This window comes from Eubalaena glacialis, chromosome 20 (genome assembly GCF_028564815.1).
Source record: "Eubalaena glacialis isolate mEubGla1 chromosome 20, mEubGla1.1.hap2.+ XY, whole genome shotgun sequence".
NCBI lineage: Eukaryota > Metazoa > Chordata > Mammalia > Artiodactyla > Balaenidae > Eubalaena > Eubalaena glacialis.
In genome coordinates, this window is record NC_083735.1 from 14,729,992 (window position 1) to 14,747,902 (window position 17,911).

Consider the following 17,911-nt stretch of genomic DNA (forward strand, 5'->3'; position numbering starts at 1 on the left):
GACCATGTTGTCAGGGAATAATGTGTTACTTTTTGAGTTTTGGTTTTTTTTAAATGAAAAACATCCATGAAAGTCTAATGAGATAGGAGAGTTCCTAATTCTTTGGATCTCAAAATGCTTCTTCAATCCTAATCAGCTATGAACAATTAGATTTATTTTAAATTATTATTATTCACATGGTTATTTAATTAGAAAGTGGTATTATTTGGAAAAGTGTTTCTGGAACTTATTCTAATTGAGTTTAGCATGAAGCAGCTATGTTGCCTTTCTGGATATCTTTAGAGGTGTGGAAATCCTGATACATGTGAGATTAAGGCTAATTTCTGCCAAGGCTGAAGTGAATATCACTTCAGCCTTGGCAGAATTGTGCTCCACAATTAGTCTGCTTGTGGCATGTGACTGGTGATAAAAAATAATCAGGCATGGATCATAAGTTATTCTGGGACAGAATTTTGAGAAAGCTGTTGAAAGAGTAGGATTTGAAAGAGAGCAGAGAGGTCCTTTCCCTTCATCCCTGTGTTGGGCCTAAGAACTTCATCTCCTTTTTCCTTTAACTAATGGCCGAAGCATTGAGAATACTTGATATTAAGTGTCTACTCACCAGAAACACCTGAGCTTTTCTTAACCCTCCTTTACTGTTACCCAAAACTCTACCCAAAATGGGCACCCAAAGTGCCAGAAAAATAGCCAGTTTTGTAAGACTCAGTACAATTTTATTTTGTGTAATAGCTGAAGTGGGCCAGAGCTGAATTTCACATCATCATGGAGGGAAGAAGGAAATATCTGAGAAATTAATCAATCCCAGAGCCACTTAAAGGTATATTGTATTTTGGGCACAACTTTGGCCATAAAGGTAAGCACCTGAAATAACACAGATGCCTTCTTGCTGGAGCGTAGCAGGAACTTCACTGAAAACACGAAGAAAAGGATTCTTTTGCTCTATCTCCCTTAAGAACTTTGAAAACAATCTTATGTTTTTGGAGAATAAGACCAATTTAGTTTGAATTACAGATCACATAGAACAGGGTATGTTCTAATAATCTTAAATCTAGGTAATAGATGTTAACAGAGCAATCTGTTTCTATGAGGATGGTGAGAAAAAAATTATGAAGCTTTACGGGAAGCCAGGAGGAAAAAAAAGATCCAATGCACGAGTATGTGTGTTCGAATACCCAGAAGCAGCAGAGATGCTGATTTGCCTTAAGAACTACCAAGTCTTATTCCATTAATTTCCTTAGAATAATTTCCAGTGTTTGTTAAGGCATACAGAATCTGGAGGCTCGAGGTGGGAACTGTGTCTTATTCACACTGGAAATTTTATAGCTTTGGGGAGTTTTGTAATGCTTCCTTTTTAAGCATGCATCTTCCTAGTTCAGTGATCTCTGTAGAGCTGAGGAAGAAACAGTAGAGTTCATAGTCACAGAGCAGGACGTTAACCTTGCTTCTGTGATGTAAAGGTCCTGGGTTCATAAGGAGCGAGGAGAAAGTGGCAGTATATTAATCCATAGACTAGAGGTGCACTGCAGCCTCATAGTTTTAATCACTTTACTTACGTTAAACTTTTCTTGGTGTGCCATGTACACAAAGGGCAGATACCCAGGAAATAACAATTTTCAGTGTTTTTAGCATTTCTGTGTTAGCAAATTACTTGAATACTCCAGGTAATTTCACTCCTCTATTCTGAAGGCCAATTTCTTTACAATTGGACAGCAGGAAGCTGTTTCGAGGGTATAAATTACCTTTCATTGTTTCAACTTCCAAGTAAAGTTAACAATCCAAGAAGCTTAGTATTAAAAAAATCTTGGGAGAAAAAAAAAAAGATCTTGGGCTTCTTGACTTACATATAGCATCTTTGGCTTTTTTTGAGGATGCTTGGGTGTTTTAAGAAAAAAAAATAAGACACCATAAATTTAGATCTTAAGCTGTGCTGGGACCACTTTGGTGTGTTTTTATTGATTACTTGGGAGTATTTTTATGCACAGAGAGTGAAAGAAGACAAAGGAATGAGCAGCTAGTTAATGGTCTTCATAGCTACCAGAAGGAGCTTGTTATCCTTCAACAGCAAATATTTTCTGGAGTGCCGTGGTATTTGCAGAATTGACCTAACAGTTTCCTAATGCAACATCCAATGATCAGATCCATACTTTGTCTCTGAGATCTCAGATAGAGGTACCTAACCTAACTCTCCTACTTCTCCTCACCATCATTTACACTGTTGCCAGAGGGCTCTTCCTAAAACCTAGCCCAATTATGTCACTCCTTCCAAAACTTCTCAGGGCTCTCTGTTGTCCAAGGTCAACTTCTAACAATTTAGTGTGACTGTAAGGCCATCCCCTGATCTGACGCCATCCTTCTTTTCCAATCTCATCTTCCACCATGCCCCTCATTTCAGCCATGTCTACCTGCTCTTCCTCAAACCCGCCATGGATGGTCATGCTGTTTTCCCAATCTGGGTATAGAATTTCCTTAACCTTTGGTTTCCCTAACTCCCACCCATTCTTAAAGGCTTCCTTTTCCCTAATTAATTACTCTTTCTTTCTGTGCTTTTTAAAATGTTTTTAATCTGTTCAAATCCTGTAACATACAATTTATTTTCCCCCAGGCAAAAATAGTCTCTGAAATCATGCATGTATTCCTCATAACCTCAAACACAGAAAGAGACTCTAAAACTGGCTTGTTCATATGCCTGATGCATTGACTGTCATTATTCTTTCTATGTTCTCAAAACACTCTCCTTTGGCAATACTAGAATACTTATCTATTTCATGTCTGTCTGTTTCTCTCACTGTGATACATGTGAGATTAAGGCTAATTTCTTTTTCACTGTTTATCTCGCATTCCATCTAGTTCAGCACCTTGCACACCTTGCGTGCTTAGTACATTTTTTAAAAAAGTGAATCACGTATAACATTGTGTTGCCAGTTTATATTTTAATGGAGAGCCTTTTTTAAAAAGCAATTACAGTAAATCTTTGACTAGTTCCATAAAAAGATTTAGACATCTATTTTCGAGCATTTCTCCTGTTAATATTTACAATGAACTTCAACCTTCTGTGGGTCAATAGCTATCAACCATCACAGCCTGCTCTCATCCAGTAGTTACAAAAGGGTAGGAATTATCCTGCAAAAAGCACCATGCTGCAGAGATTCTAGTTTGGGATTATTACCACTGGTGCTGACTATTCTAGCTAATTATTTGTATTCAAAAGAGAATCTTCATTTGATAAAGGTTCTAAATGTGGGTTTCTGACACCTACCACATAGAATTCTATTCCAGAGGATGAAACAAAATGTGACATCCTAATACAGTTTCTAAAAGAGCTTCTTTGAGGGAGTTACTTAATCTCTCCAAGTCTCAATGTCCTCACCTATAAACTTGTGAATTACAACTTTATAGTAAGAGTCCCAAAAGGTAAATTAATAGAAATTCTGACTCTGTGCCTGGGTATAGCATTGATCATTAAATATTAGCTATTGTTGTATTTATCACTTTTTTGCTATTGTTCATAGAGTTCTTGTAACTACTACTATCAATTTCAGGGTCATCATCTCTGTCATTTTAATTCCATTTTATCAAACAAATTATCGTATTAATCTTTTGATTGGTTTGCCTATCTCTAGTCTTCCCTCTCATCTCTCTCAATCCCTCTTTCCATCTCTCTCTCTTTCTCGTTTTGATGGTGCAACTGTTGCAAGGTTAATCTTTTGAAAAAGACCAGTGACTTCACATTATCTATTTATACATTCCAAATCAAGCCCAGCACAATATGTTCCCATCATAATTTTCAAGATGTTATATTCCATTTCCCTTCTCATATTCTGTTCTTTAGCCAAACTGGACTTTTTGCTGCTCATTTTTATGCACATTTTATGTTTCAGCCTTCGAGTTAAATAGGCACATTTTAACTGGGCGCCTACCATGTTTCTGACATAGTTCTGGGTCTCAGGGGTGCCCAGATCATCAAAACCAGTCCCTGTCTCCCAGGAACGCATGACTGGTGTGGTGAGGCAGATATGATTTTGAGTCACATCTTTTATATGTTTCCTCCATTGGGATTACTCCTAATCACTCTTAAAATCACACCCATTCTTGGAGGTCCACGTCAAAGTTGCCTGCTGTATATATAACATAAATTGCCTGCTTTCATTTAAGTGAATATAATTCCTTGTCTTCACCACTTTATCTTGTCTTACTTTCTGTTATTTGTGTTTATGTTTTCTTGAGGGCAAGGACCATGCTTTATTCACTTTCGTGTTCTTCATTGTGCCTTATACATAGTAGACTTTCAGTTAATACTGGTTGAATATCAAAGGAACGTATTAGTAGAATTTATTTTAAATAGAAAAAAACCCAAAGTTTTCATGGATCATTTTTAAAAGATCTATCCCCAAAGATACTTAATCTAACAAAGCTTACTTGATAGGAACTCTGTGCTACTTAAGCTAAACAGATGATAGTTTTGGAAACCACGTTAGAGACATAAGTACGGAGAGATATATATACACATATAACTTGACTTAGGTTGAGTGAATAAGGAGATTGATTACCTATTTTCTTGATGTTCTTTTCTTGTCTGTTTGTCCTACAAGTATATATGTATTAATATATTAGAAAATCACAGAAACAGATGCAAGATAAATATTATAGAAAGACACAAACATAAAGATAAATATAGTATGGGAGCCTGGAGATTGACCAGGGATTTCAGAAATAGAAGTAGTAAAAATGTGTCTGGGAGGAGGGTCTGTTTTTAGCACATTTGGACACACATCTTTAAATATGAGACACATTTCTGGAAAGAACGTAGGGTCCTGTGAGTGAAGTATTGGGTTGCCTTGTTTTATATTTACTTGAGGCTATTCTAGAGAAACAACAAAAGTGTGAAGGGAAAGCAAAACCAAATGAGTTTGGTTTTTTGAGACATTAAATGTGCTTCTAATCAGATCTGGATCCCTGAACAGATGCTGCCACAAAAGCAGCAGCATCTGGAAGCCTGCACACTTGTTCCCCCCTTCATACTCCTCGGCGTTATTTCCATGGTTACTAAATGAGTCACCCACTTCAGTCAACACTGATGTGATAGAAACAGCTTCATCCAAGCAAATTCTCTTCCCCTCTGAAAAGTCGACAGATTATTAAGGAATGTCCTCAGTTTGCATCAATGGTGCTATTACTTCAGTGCTCCCGATTACACAATTACGGCTAGCTAAATAGGTGTGTCGGAGTCAACATATTGTGTTAATGACTTACTATCAAAGTAACAATACTCACATACAAGAGGAAGTTAGGAGGATTTTAATAAATTCTGTAATTGGCTTTTATTATACTCTTGGCATTTAAATGAGTCAATTTTATTTGTTTATTTCAATACTTTTGATTTTTTTCAAAGTTAGTGAAAAATTAATGATTTTTGTTACCAGATTACCAAATTAAGCCTTTTATGAGATCATACCTACATTAAGAAAGAAATGCCTGAAGAGATTCATTTCATTTCAATAAGCTTCTTTAACCAAATGTGTTCATTAGGACACAAGCCTTATTTATCAAGGTTATTAAACCATTATGCAACAATAAAACTTGATTTCCAATTAATGTCCCATGATTAGGCATATTTTATTTTGATAAAACCAGATTTGCTATACATTTTAAGATAAAGTAAGAGGAATAGCTTGTTCAGGAAAAATAATTAAACCCAAATAAAATCACCTCAATCACTGTTTTGAATTACTGATTAATGTTTGCCCCTGAATCTGCTCCAGACAGGTTTTATGCTTTCTTTGATGACTAACTCTCACAGAAATATGATTTACTTCTAAGATTAAACACACCCTGGTGGTACAATCCTTGACAAGGGGTCTGATGTTTAAAAAACACTTGAAATATACATGGTCAATGCCTTAAAATTAATCTGAGTTTTAGTAAACCTATGGAGAATAACTTTTGTGAACATATTTAGAAAGTTCAAAAAAAGATTTTTATTCCAAAAACAAAGTGTTTGTATTTTGGGTCTGTGGGTTTATCCAACCATCCCAAGAATAGGACTCAGATAAGGTTCTGTCTTCCATTATGGGGACCAGAAGACCTACCATAGTGCCAGTGCCTGCATTCCCTAAAAAAGCCCATTGCATGGTATATGGAAAACTGTGGCCACGAATTGATGATTGCCTGGCTCTACCATCTGTCACCTAGGCAAACGTTTTCACCTGCTGTAGACCCTTGGCTTGCCAAATAAAACTGTATTTGTGGATGGGGATCATTTGAAAATATTTTGCTAAGGTTCTGTCTTTGCCATTCTGTCTAATTCTGCTCATCGGGATGAATCTTGTGTTCTAGGTAAATACTGGTGATATTTCTTTTAGTGTAAGCATTCTTGTCTCTTCCGTGGTGGTTGATAAGACTTTTCGGTGAAGCAGCAAAACTATAGGGCTTTATTTCTAAATCTGGTTAACCAAATGAATCCTGCCTTCATCTCGTCATCACAGAATGATGCACAATAGCACTAGTTATTTTCATTCCAAGTTCTAAGGTTAATCATGGTGATTCTCAAATCAGGAAGAAAATAAATTAAGATACAGTGCTACTTACTGGTCTCCTGTGAGACTGCACAAGTCTCTCTATTAAATAGCACTATTAGTGTTGGGTTCAGTGCCTTGGAGATGGGCAGACAGATGCAAATCCCTGGCCGCTGGGGAAGGAGGCAGAGGGGATGGCTGTGTTCCCGGCCACATTCCCCCGCATTCACACCATGCTGGTCACACATTGGGAGCCAAATGCATGTTTTCTGAGGGACTAAGTGGGACAGTAGATGTAGTCGGCCCTCCAGTCTCTCCTTCCTCAGCTGCGGAATAGAATGATGATATCTATTTACCACTGACTGTGTGAGAATTAGATAATATGTGTAAAGTGTTGAGCGTAGGGTACAGCATATGATAAGAATTCTGTGACTGGGAGTTGCTTATCTTGTACATCAAGGCCTTATCTCCAATTCATAGAAACTGCTTCTTTGTTTCCTATTCTCCTTTATTTTCTTATGTGGTAAAGTATAAGTTCTACCAGTATTAAACAAGTATACTCAGGATAAAGCTGCTAACACTTTAAAGTCTGTATACTTGAAAAACAAAAGGACTCCAGATGTTTCATTGACTTTCTACCCAGCTCTCTCCGAGCCAGCCAAGCAAATCCCTGCTCTTTCAGAGGACTGTCCTCTAAGGGGCTAGAGACAGGATTTCCTTCTGCATTTTCTCTGTCCTTCCAGTTTCTGAATAAGTAAAGAGCAGAGCTAGATGCTTAGCGCTTCCTCTGTGCCTTGTCCTTATGTTAAACTGATTCGGGGAGAACACCCCTCACCCTCAGGTCAAATGATGGCCGCAGTTCTGTAGGCAAGTGGATCACAAATACACAGGGTCAGTTAATTCTAGAGAATCATCCGATCTAACGTTTGCCCAGATCGCTAGTTTCCAGCCTGTGAAATACAAGGAATAATGCAGATCTTCAGTTTCCTGGGAAGACACTTTATTACTCTTTCTCTTTTTCTTCTTACTTAGTCTAATGGCTCATATTCCAGGTGGTTCTGCCCAGTTTTAGAATTATCATGATCTACTTTGTAGGAAAAAAAAAAAAACCCATAACATTTCATGTACGGTATAACTTAACGTAGTTTTTTTGAGGGAATGAGCAAAATCCAACACTCAATGCAGAATTTCTGGCTCCTTTAGCATTAAAAGATAGAAAATTTTTAGTATTTATCATTGGGTTGTATTGTAATTTACTTATTTAGTGTAAACTCCCTGTGCAGCTAATTAATTTACATTTTCAAAGAATACTTAATGAATGGGAACAATATTCTCAAAACAATGAAGTAAAATAAGTAAAATTGAAGATGCAAATCAATGCAGTGTAATTCCAATTTTGTTTTTTAAAAAGGTTACTATGAGATTTTTTTAAGAGCAGGAGAAAAATATCTCCAAATGTTCATTTCATCATCTCTCGGGTGGGTTGAATTTTTGTAAAAGTCATCTTTTTCTTTTTTGTGAAGCATGCCTTCTTCCACTCAGGGGGACACTGTCAGGACAGCCAAGAAACTTTAAGAAGTCATGCTTTAGCTCTTATGAATCTCCACAAATAAAGGCAACGTGTGCATGTGATGAATTGTAATAGAATACTGATGACTCAGCATTTCTGACAAGCAGTCCTTGAGCAAGTCCCTTTTAAGTTCCTCCAAGAAAGGACAGTCAGAGATTCCTCATGTGAACTGCTGCAGCCCAGCTTGCAGTAGGCGGTTTGCAGCTAGAACCCAGGAATAATAGCTCAGCTCAGGACCCTGCCCCAGAAGTCACAGGCTTGAGGAGGTCCAGGCTTTAAATGCTGTCCCACCTTTGGAGCCGGGCTTCCAGGCACCTGCCTGCCTGCTGGAACAGGTGAGCAAATATCAACCATCTTGAAACCTGGAAGGGGCTTTATCCTGACTTAGCTGCACATTAGTGTTCTACCCAAATTCCATTGTTACTGATAAAATGTCATGCTGATATATTTTTTTTAAATTGATGTTATCTGCTTACTGGATATTTTTCCTATGAAAACCACTAAACAGGTCATTCCCAAATGACTCATGCCACTCACTATTTTGTATCTTTTTCTCATGGTCAAGTATCCATATTCTTTAACTGGCTGTTTTAAAAAACCAAGTCCCATTGGTTAATTTAAATCCTTCCTGCACCTAGGATATGTAAAACTTACTTTGATACACAGTGGCATCTGGACAGATTCGAATACAGAGGCTCCAGTGCTGCCCACCTAATATGGGAGGAGCTGGAACTCAGAATAGAACTTTCCTCCAAATGGAAAACAGCTCAGATGGTTAATGCAAATGAGGAATTTCAATTGTCTTTGAACATAGCATAATGCAAAATTACCGTCTCACAAATCACTTTCGCTTGTACCTATGTATGAAAAATTTATAAAATGTCTTGCATTGTCATACCTAACTAAGCCTCTTGGTATTTACTTTTTCAGCAGGATTCTCTTTGTCTTTTTTTTTTTTTCTTAATTAATTAATTTATTTTTGGCTGCGTTGGGTCTTCGTTGCTGCACACGGGCTTTCTCTAGTTGTGGCGAGCGGGGGCTACTCCTCGTTGTGGTGCATGGGCTTCTCATCGTGGTGGCTTCTCTTGTTGTGGAGCACGGGCTCTAGGCGCACGGGCTTCAGTAGTTGTGGCACGTGGGCTCGGTAGTTGTGGCTTACGGGCTCTAGAGCACAGCCTCAGTAGTTGTGGCGCGCAGGCTTTGTTGCTCCGTGGCATGTGGGATCTTCCCAGACCAGGGATCAAACCCATGTCCCCTGCATTGGCAGGCAGATTCTTAACCACTGCGCCACCAGGGAAGTCCCATTCTCTTTGTCTTTACACAAAGTCTGATGCAATGACTAAGCACTGACTTTTAGAAAGTGGAATTTCTCTCTCTCTCATTCCGCCTCTGTCTCTGTCTCTTTCTGGATGTACTCCAAATCCGTGTGCAGATGGAGGACTAAAAGTGTCACACAGATCGTTACTGTAGATCATGGGTAATAAATTCCACAGTGTGATATCTGTGCCCTGATATCTGACCTGCTTTCTTGAAAAATATGCACATTTAAAACCCGATTTACAGTTGAAGAAGTCAAAATTTTCCTTTTAAAAGTAATATAGGAGTAGAAAATGGAAAGTTCAGTGGAGATTGGTGATCTTATAAATTGTCTGCATAGGAATAAGTAACTCCAGGGCATTCTGCAGCTCTCCAAATTCAGAACAATCAAGGGGACCCATGAAGTTTTAGGAAAACTCATTCCCTTGGAAGAAAATCTCAATATTGTGTGTGGATTGGAAGGGCATCTAAGTGTGACAGAAAGAATGTGAAAAAAGAATGATCTATTCCAAGGATGATCATAGTACTTCGGAAAAAGTAAGTTTCGGGCTTAAAGTTCAGAGTAGACCAAAGTGCATGAGTGATAGTGAGGGGTGATTAGTCCTCCGGGCTCTGACCTCACTCAGAAATAGCCTGGACCAGGTGGGCCCGTCCTGCCAGTGAGACATTAGGCCACAGCGCTGCGTGGACCCCTCAGAGCAGGTCAGTTGCAAGGATGTGGGAGGGGGTGAGTGCTGAGTCTGGGGACTGAAGGGTGTGTTTTGAGCTTGTGATACACACTTAGAAGCTGCTTCTTGCTCGGAGACACAGTGCCCAGGAGTGGCGATCGTACGGTGAACTGTGTCTCCAAAACAGTATGTTGAAGTCCTACTCCTGGTACCTATGAAAGAGACCTCGTCTGGAAATAGGGTCTTTGCAGGTGTAATCAAGTTAGGATGTGGTCAGAGAGGATTAGGGTGGGCCCTAAATCCAATGACTGGTGTCCTTTTAAGGAGAGAGAGATTTGGAGAGAGACAGACACACAAGAAAAAGGAACACCACCATATGACAATAAAAGCAGAGATTGGAATGATGCTGCCATCAGCCAAGGGATACCAAGGGTTTCTGGCAACCACCAGAAGCAAGGAAAAGGTCAAGAAGGGTTCTTCCCTAGAGCCTTTAGAGGCAGCACGACCCCACTGACACCTTGATTTTGGACTTCTAGCCTTCAAAACTGCGAGACAAGGTATTTCTTTAGTGTTAAGCCACTCAGTTTGTTGCACTTTGTTATGGCAGCCCTAGGAAACAAATACAGTGCCTAGGATATATCCTTTAGGCATCTCTTCTTTTGCAATTTAAGGCTGCAACAATTTGTCCAAAGGGGTAAAGGAACTACTTAAGTTCGCCCTTTTCGGGGGGTAGATTTGGGTAGATTCCTCCATGATGAGTTAGATGAACACCATATGGTGGAACCAAATCCAGGCAGCATTTGGCCAGGGTGGTGTCAGAAACATAGAGAGAGCCAGCATGCCTGGGCATCAGCAGGTGAAGCAACCTAACTAGCCTGAAGCAGCAGGCAGGGACATCCGGAAGTAGGGCCTTGCTGTCCTATCCACCATTGGAGTCCAGCTGCACCAGGGAAAATTCAACATAAGTAGGTGGCTTGGAGGGCCTTAGAAGTCCTGCCATCAGGGATGCTTGTGGTGATCAGAGCATTCCCTGTGCTCCGTGAAGTGTCAGTGAGCAAGAGACATCCACTCACTATAACAAGTAAGGACCATGTGGGCGTGGCTGTAACTGAGAAGAGCAAGATGGGAGGATTTTTAGGACAAGGATGGGGCCCGGTTATAGATTTCTCACAGTATTCCTAAGACCCCCAGCACAATATTCCACTGTGAAATAAGGCAGAGTCAAGAATTCCAAAACCATCGCTCTGGCCTCCCCGTCTCACTTCCTCTCATTTCCCCACTGGCCTCCTGTAAATCAATCAGCTTAAATCAAAGGTATCTCTGCAGAATCTCAACAGAATTCTGCTGGGACATGATTGGAATGAATGTCAAGGAGAGGTCAGAGTAGCCTCATATTCTTTGGTGCCCATCATTTTATTTCCTTAACTTCCCTGGGAAATCTTCTTGTTAAAATACATGCACAGATTTCCTCCTGGCCTTGTCAGCCCCAAGCCCAGGCAGCCGCGGTTCCCCGTGAGTACAGCATACCTTCTGAAGAAATGCACCCAGATCAGAATGGTATATGAGTCTGTCCTATTCTGGCTCTAGAAAAGAAACGTTACAGTAAATAGGTGGGTGGGATCGGCCCCACGATCACGAAACAACCAAAATAGCAATGAAATCAAACTCAGGAAAACTTAACTTTATCATTGTATATACACTTTCTCCTTGACCAAGTTTGATACCTTCTTCTCAAGAAACAGCTGCAAAAAAGAAACTGTGCAAATACTTGTCGTTAGTTTTAGTTTGTTACATACCACAGTTCTCCACCAGAATTACACAGAATAGGGTAGATTGGGGCTTTTTTACCCAGGGTGGGTCTCAGGTGGGGCTGAAGCAGGCAGTGTGACTTTGGAAGCCCCGATTTGTTTTGCTGATTTATTTTCACTTTCCTTGCCCCTTTTGTTTAAAACAAACTTTCTCATACAAAGCTTCATTACCACTGATGAGCGTTTTAATAGAATGGAAGTAGGCAGAATAGCAAAGACTATAGTGTTAGTATATTTTATACCCACCATTCCCATCTCCTCTTTGCTTTTCTAGTCCTTCCCAAATCTATGTGGAGATAGGGGAGGCGGGAGATATAAAGGGTAAGAGTGAGGCAACCCCATTTCGTGCAGGATCCAGTCAGCTCTCTGGAGTGTTCTCTCCCTGTGCCCACTGCGTGCTCTGCTATCTTCCCTCTGCCCACAGCCAACTCATCCTGCAAGGAGACCCCATTAGGTACCCCTCCTCAAAGGATCTCTCCTCGATGTTTCACCAGCTGTTGATCCTTTCTTTCTCTACAGTTCAAATTTCCGTTGCCCAGACGCTTTTCACAGATTGAAAATCACCTCTCGGGGACTGCTCTCTGTACCTTGAAGGGGTGCAGTAGCTTATCTGACCATTTAAGGCTCTAAGAGATGCTAACAGAAGCTGAGCACTCTCTCCTCTCTCAGGTAAATTCTATTTTAAGCAAGTTATCTGTATTTTTGAAACATAGGATTGACCCTGTGGGCAGGAATTTCAGACCAGCCTGGAAGCGAGGGTCATGGGATGTGGGGAGCTACTTGGGGGCTAGTGAGGACTTGTCAGGGGGCCTCAGATCTTGTCAGGATGCCTTGCCTAGTCAACCTGTTTCAAGGGAAGGCCTTGATTTTAGGGTGAGAAGCAATACCTGTTTCTGCAGTTAAATCAATCTTCTCACAGCAATAAGTACTCCCTTTTGACATTCTAGGAGATTTGCTTCAAATGAATCATAGTAAGCTATTTTTTCCCTTCTGGGCAGAATACTATTTGCAGACATCTGCAAATTTGGGAAGAAAGCTTGTTTCCTAAATGGAACCATTCTGACAAGGGAAAAAGGCAAACTGCACGCACACACACACACACACACACACACATGCACGCAACCCTCTCCCTAAATCTCTCCAAGTCTTCATTCTGTTTCAACTACCTGTTTATAAATAATATCTGATGAAACCTCATTAAAAAATGCATCTGCTTCTATGTTAAACTTCAGTTAAATCAACATTCCTGGACTATATCTTTAAAGTATTTGAGTGTGTGTGTGTGTGTGTGTGTGTGTGTGTGTAATTTTGTCCCCTTCATCTATCATGGATCAAAATAAATGGTTTACCTGCAGAAAACTAAAGTTCTGTGCACGTGCCTCGAAGTTCAGATTATTTAACAGTTGCAATGAACAAATATCTCAGAAAATATTTAGAATTTGATTTTTAATACAATACTAATGTTGCTGAGTTCCCAGCAACACAATTATAGTATCTATCGCGGCCAACACGTGTGTCAAGCTCTTTTCCAAACGTTTATAGTAACTTAGCTAATCCCCCCCCCAATGGTAGGGCCATTGACAGGTGCCCAGTTACCCAGGTCCAGGCCGGGGAGGGGTGGGGCTGTGTCTCCCACACAGGCAGGGCTCAGATGTACTCTGCTACGGCTGCATTAAAACTGCCCCATCATAATGGTCCCAAAGGGTTTTCTCATCATGGCTTCTTGAGAGCTTGGATACTGAGTCAATCAAGAGCCATCTCAATAAACTTTGTAGTTGTGTCAGCCTCACCAATCACTAACCTTCATGCAGCAGCTGTAGGGCAAGTCTGGGTTTGTATGAAACTAAAAGGAAAAGTATGCTTTGCATCTAAGGCAAACAAGTAGCATACTGGTGTTGTCATTCAAAAGTGAACACTCGCAGAATATACTACCCCAAGATATGCTGCTTTGGTATATTCATTATTTTGAGCTGTAGGCACTTGAAAAACAGCAAATGCAGGGAGAGGCTTTCTCTGAACTCCCTTATCTGCCTAAAGACAGATCCTCTGAAAGGAACTCAATGGTCACAGATCCCCTCTGAGAGTTTCATCAACCAGGAAAGAGGGACTCTTCTCACCGGAGAGGAGACTAGAAGTCAACACCACACCCAGATACATGTTGTCACAAACTATCACACCTCCTGTCTATTCTTCTAAGGGTCCATTCATCGTCCTAAATATCATTTACCCTCCCCTCAGAGGCCCACATCCTCCCTCCCCTTTCCCTGTGAAGATGGCATTTAAGCCTGAATTCTAAGCCACCCTGGAGAGTTTCTCATCTTTCCCTGTGTATCTCCCACATGTATGAGGTATACATGTTAATAAACTTCTGTTTGTTTTTCTCTTGTTTATCTGTCTTTTATTACAGGAGTCTTAGCTAAGAACTGAGAAGGATAGAGGGCAAATTATTGTTCTTCCCCTACAAAAGTCTACCCTTGTCTGCGAGTGCCCTGGGACTATTAAGGTCAAACTATATGGAAGTCTGTACATGAAGGAACTGGGTATTCTGGAGGTCACGGAGCAGACCTGGGACTCGGGAGAAATAGGAAGGGAGGGTGAGCTTTAAGGGGAGGTTGAAGCTAATGACATTCAATGACCACAGCACTCGGTTCTGTTTGTGTACTTTAACACAGACTCTGAAAATGAGGCTTCAGGCAAAACGCCTTTTGCAAAGGAGCCAAGGCTGACTGGTCACAGCACAGGGTTTGTACTGTGGGTGACTCCCAGCCCCCATGAGTCTTCCAGTTGTTTCTGATAATAACAGGGCCACTCTGACACAACCCGCTCAACCCAAGGGTCCTCCAGGACCGGGCTCAAGAGCCGTTCATTCAGAGATGGGTCATCCACACGGTGACCCACTCTCAGCAGTGACTTGGAATCGGGAACTGAGGGCCCATATTGAGGTAAACTGGAGGGCTCCCCAGCAAGAAATCCTGATCCAGTTTACCTAACAGTGCATGCTTACCTAGCAACACTGTAATTGCCCCCTTTGCTCCCATCGCTAACATTCTTACTTCAAGTTACAAGTCGAGTAAAGCACAGTAAAAACGTCTGAGTCCTGGGTCGCTCTTTGCAACCTTCATGAGTCTGAGCTTCTCACCTCATTTACTAAAGAATAGTAACCAGGCTAAGAACTGGCAGCATTCGTTGCTATTGAGATTGCCCACAGTTTCTCCCTTTTCGGCAATTATTTAAGGGCTTTCAAAGCACTGCTTCTTTCACTGTTTTTCAGGGCGAAATAGAAGGAGAGGTTGATTTTCCAATGATTGTTTTGACTTGGCATTTATACCTAGAATTTCCACTGCTTTCAAGTCTCAGGTTTGGGCCTTAAGGAGGTTTGGTAGGAAGAGCAGTAGCGCTGACACCCACCCAGGCCCGCAGGAGAGAGGAGGTGGAGGGCCAGGGGGATCATCCAGCAGCCGGGTCTCCCCTCCTGCAATCAGCGCAATCAGCGTCGAGACTTTGTCTGCTCCTTTAGAACCTGCGCCTCCCCTAGAATGGCTGTACTGTTTAGGGAGGTCTTGCTGACAATAAGGTGCAATTCAAAAGAAATGAGGTTGTGTTTTTCTTGTTGTTGTTTTTTGTTTTAAAGTTAAGGGAGGGAGAATGGAGGTGAATTCTATCATTGAAAAATAAAAAATAAGAAAAAACTTAAAACTTTGTCCTCTCAAAGACTCTATAAGACCCTTGACAGTTTGAAGGTTCTGATTCTGAAGCTTGGGTGGGAAGGTGAGGTACATACGGTATCTTCCCAGCATCGGAGAAAGTAAGGCATCTTTATGAGGATTTATGTTTTACATCGTGGGAGGAATTAAAGGACTTTCCCACAGATAAAGCCAAATCCCCACAAAATCAGGTTGTGTCTGCTGCCTAAAGACCCAGACCTCTTGTTGAACTCAGAGGTAAAATGGAAAAAAAAAAAAAAATACTGTGAAGTTTCCTTTCAATAAACAAACCTTTCCACTCTCCACTCAGCAGATAGAAACACTCTTTGTTGACTTTAAATACGAGACCAAAAGAGTACAAGGGCTTACTAGTTTAGAAGAGCTAGTTTTCTAGTTGCTTAATCATCTCAATGAAACTGCTTTAGGGAATAAAACACACTAGGGGACAAAAAGCATGGAGAGAGAAAAGCTATGGTGTTAAGAAGGAATGGTAATAGCACATTTTTTGTGATTTCCATGCCTTCTTCTCCAGCATCTGCCTACGCTTCTAATCCAATCAGGGCAGCTTGTTTGTGTGCAGCTTTTAGCAGACACAGATTCTCTGCCGACCCTGGAAGAACACATGATGCACATTTGAAGCAATTTTTGTATAAATGATTGTGCTGTTAACCTCTGAGGGTCATTCAGATATTTTCTGAGAAATTGGCTGCTTTAACTTCTTTCTCAGAATGCCATGTGTTTCATTTGGGGTCAGGACAGATGACAGCTTAGGCATTCCAAAAGGAGTGGAGTTAATGGAACTAATCCCCATCAGGAGATGGGAAGTGATGGGACTCATAAGTCCATTCCAGACGAGGATTTTCCTTCTTCCCAAACAGAAAGGCAAAACACGCTGTGTGGTTTTGCAACTGGTCAAGCTGGGAAATATTTTTAAGCTTTCTGCTTTGCCAAGTGTTTCAGAAAAAAAAAAAAAAAACAACTATTTTCTTTCTCTTTCCTGCCAAAAAATGTTCCCCCTTAAATATTTTTTCCCATATCTGGCTACATTGTCCAGGATTTCTTCTTTTCTAAGAATAAATAGTTTTTCTGGGGTTTAAAAATGCCACTTGCTCTATCAGATTAAATGTCTCTTTGTATAGAAAAAGCATTTGAAACATTCCATCAGTGGGTCTAAGGAAAGATCCTTACTTAACTTGATTTTGTTAAATTAATTTTGATTAAATTTTTGGTCTTTTAATTCTTTTTGTGACCCTCAGTGGAATGTTCAGGCTTGTTTTATAACACTTCCAATTCTACTTTTTCTCTCACTGCCCTCATACTATTCCCTTTTACCAGAAAGCAGTAAACATGAATTAATTTCTGTCTTTGACCCAAATAAATAATACCTCGGAAACGATACCAGTGCAAGGGAACCATCTGGGTTCCATTCTCTATTTTCATACTTAGCTGGAGTTAGAAGGGTTCAGCTGTCAGGGTTTCAAGAACTCTAGCATTAAAAAAGTGTGAACTTGCAAATTAGCTGTCAAGTTTAATAGAAAGTGAATAATGCAGCCCAGAGCTGACTTCTTTCCATTCCTGGTGTCCTATTGATCTTGCTGTTAGGTAAAGCACAGACACACAGGAACACTGAACAATAGCAATTCACATGGCTTGGTTTGGTATTTTCTTTTTTATCAGCTGAGAATGGCAGTTACATTCACAAAGTCAAAAAGTTGAATAGTGTTAGAGTTGAGAATATAGGGCAAAGTAAAAACAAGCTTGAAAAAGCAATAATAGCTATACACCTGAAATGTGATAAATATTCATAGAGAAATAAAGAGCATTAGCTTTCATAAAACCACAAACGACCTGTTGAAATACACTACAGATTTAAAGCTTAACATTGGGCAACAAATATGGTCATTTGTTATTGACATTTAACGAATTATTCTGCATAAATCTACTGTAAGCAAAAAGCATTCTAGGTTGATATATAATGTTATTGCTAGTTAGCTAGTTAATTTTTAAAATCTCTTTGTGTTCGTTAGTGTGTGAGGGTGTGTGAGAGTGTTTGGTATAGGGGAAGGGCCTTATGGTCCTTTATAAATGGTTCTCTCTAAATTTCCTGCTTTATCTTTATCACTCTTTTTAAAGTCTAAAAATGCAAGCTTATTCTATTTGGAGACCATATAAAGATGAGGATATGCAAACATTTTAGAGAGAGCACATGACAATATGATTCTGAAAATCACAAAGCTGCTTCAGAATAAACTAAGATTCTCTCAGAGGTTAATGATATACTGAGAAACTGGAGGATGCAGCAAATTATTTCGCTTGTCTTCAAATCCACTGT

General features: G+C 40.2%; 1 protein-coding gene across 3 annotated transcripts in view; it reads right to left on the bottom strand.

Annotated features, from left to right (window-relative positions):
* The window catches only part of SORBS2 (sorbin and SH3 domain containing 2), a 204,753-nt gene that overhangs the window by 123,560 nt on the left and 63,282 nt on the right, over window positions 1-17,911 (bottom strand). The window contains exon 3 of one of the 3 annotated variants that reach the window (XM_061177387.1): window positions 11,595-11,650. The exons of the other annotated variants lie outside the window; for them this stretch is intronic. The gene's annotated coding sequence lies outside the window, so the exon portion shown is untranslated. The remainder of the gene's footprint in view (window positions 1-11,594; window positions 11,651-17,911) is intronic. 3 annotated transcript variants of the gene reach the window in all.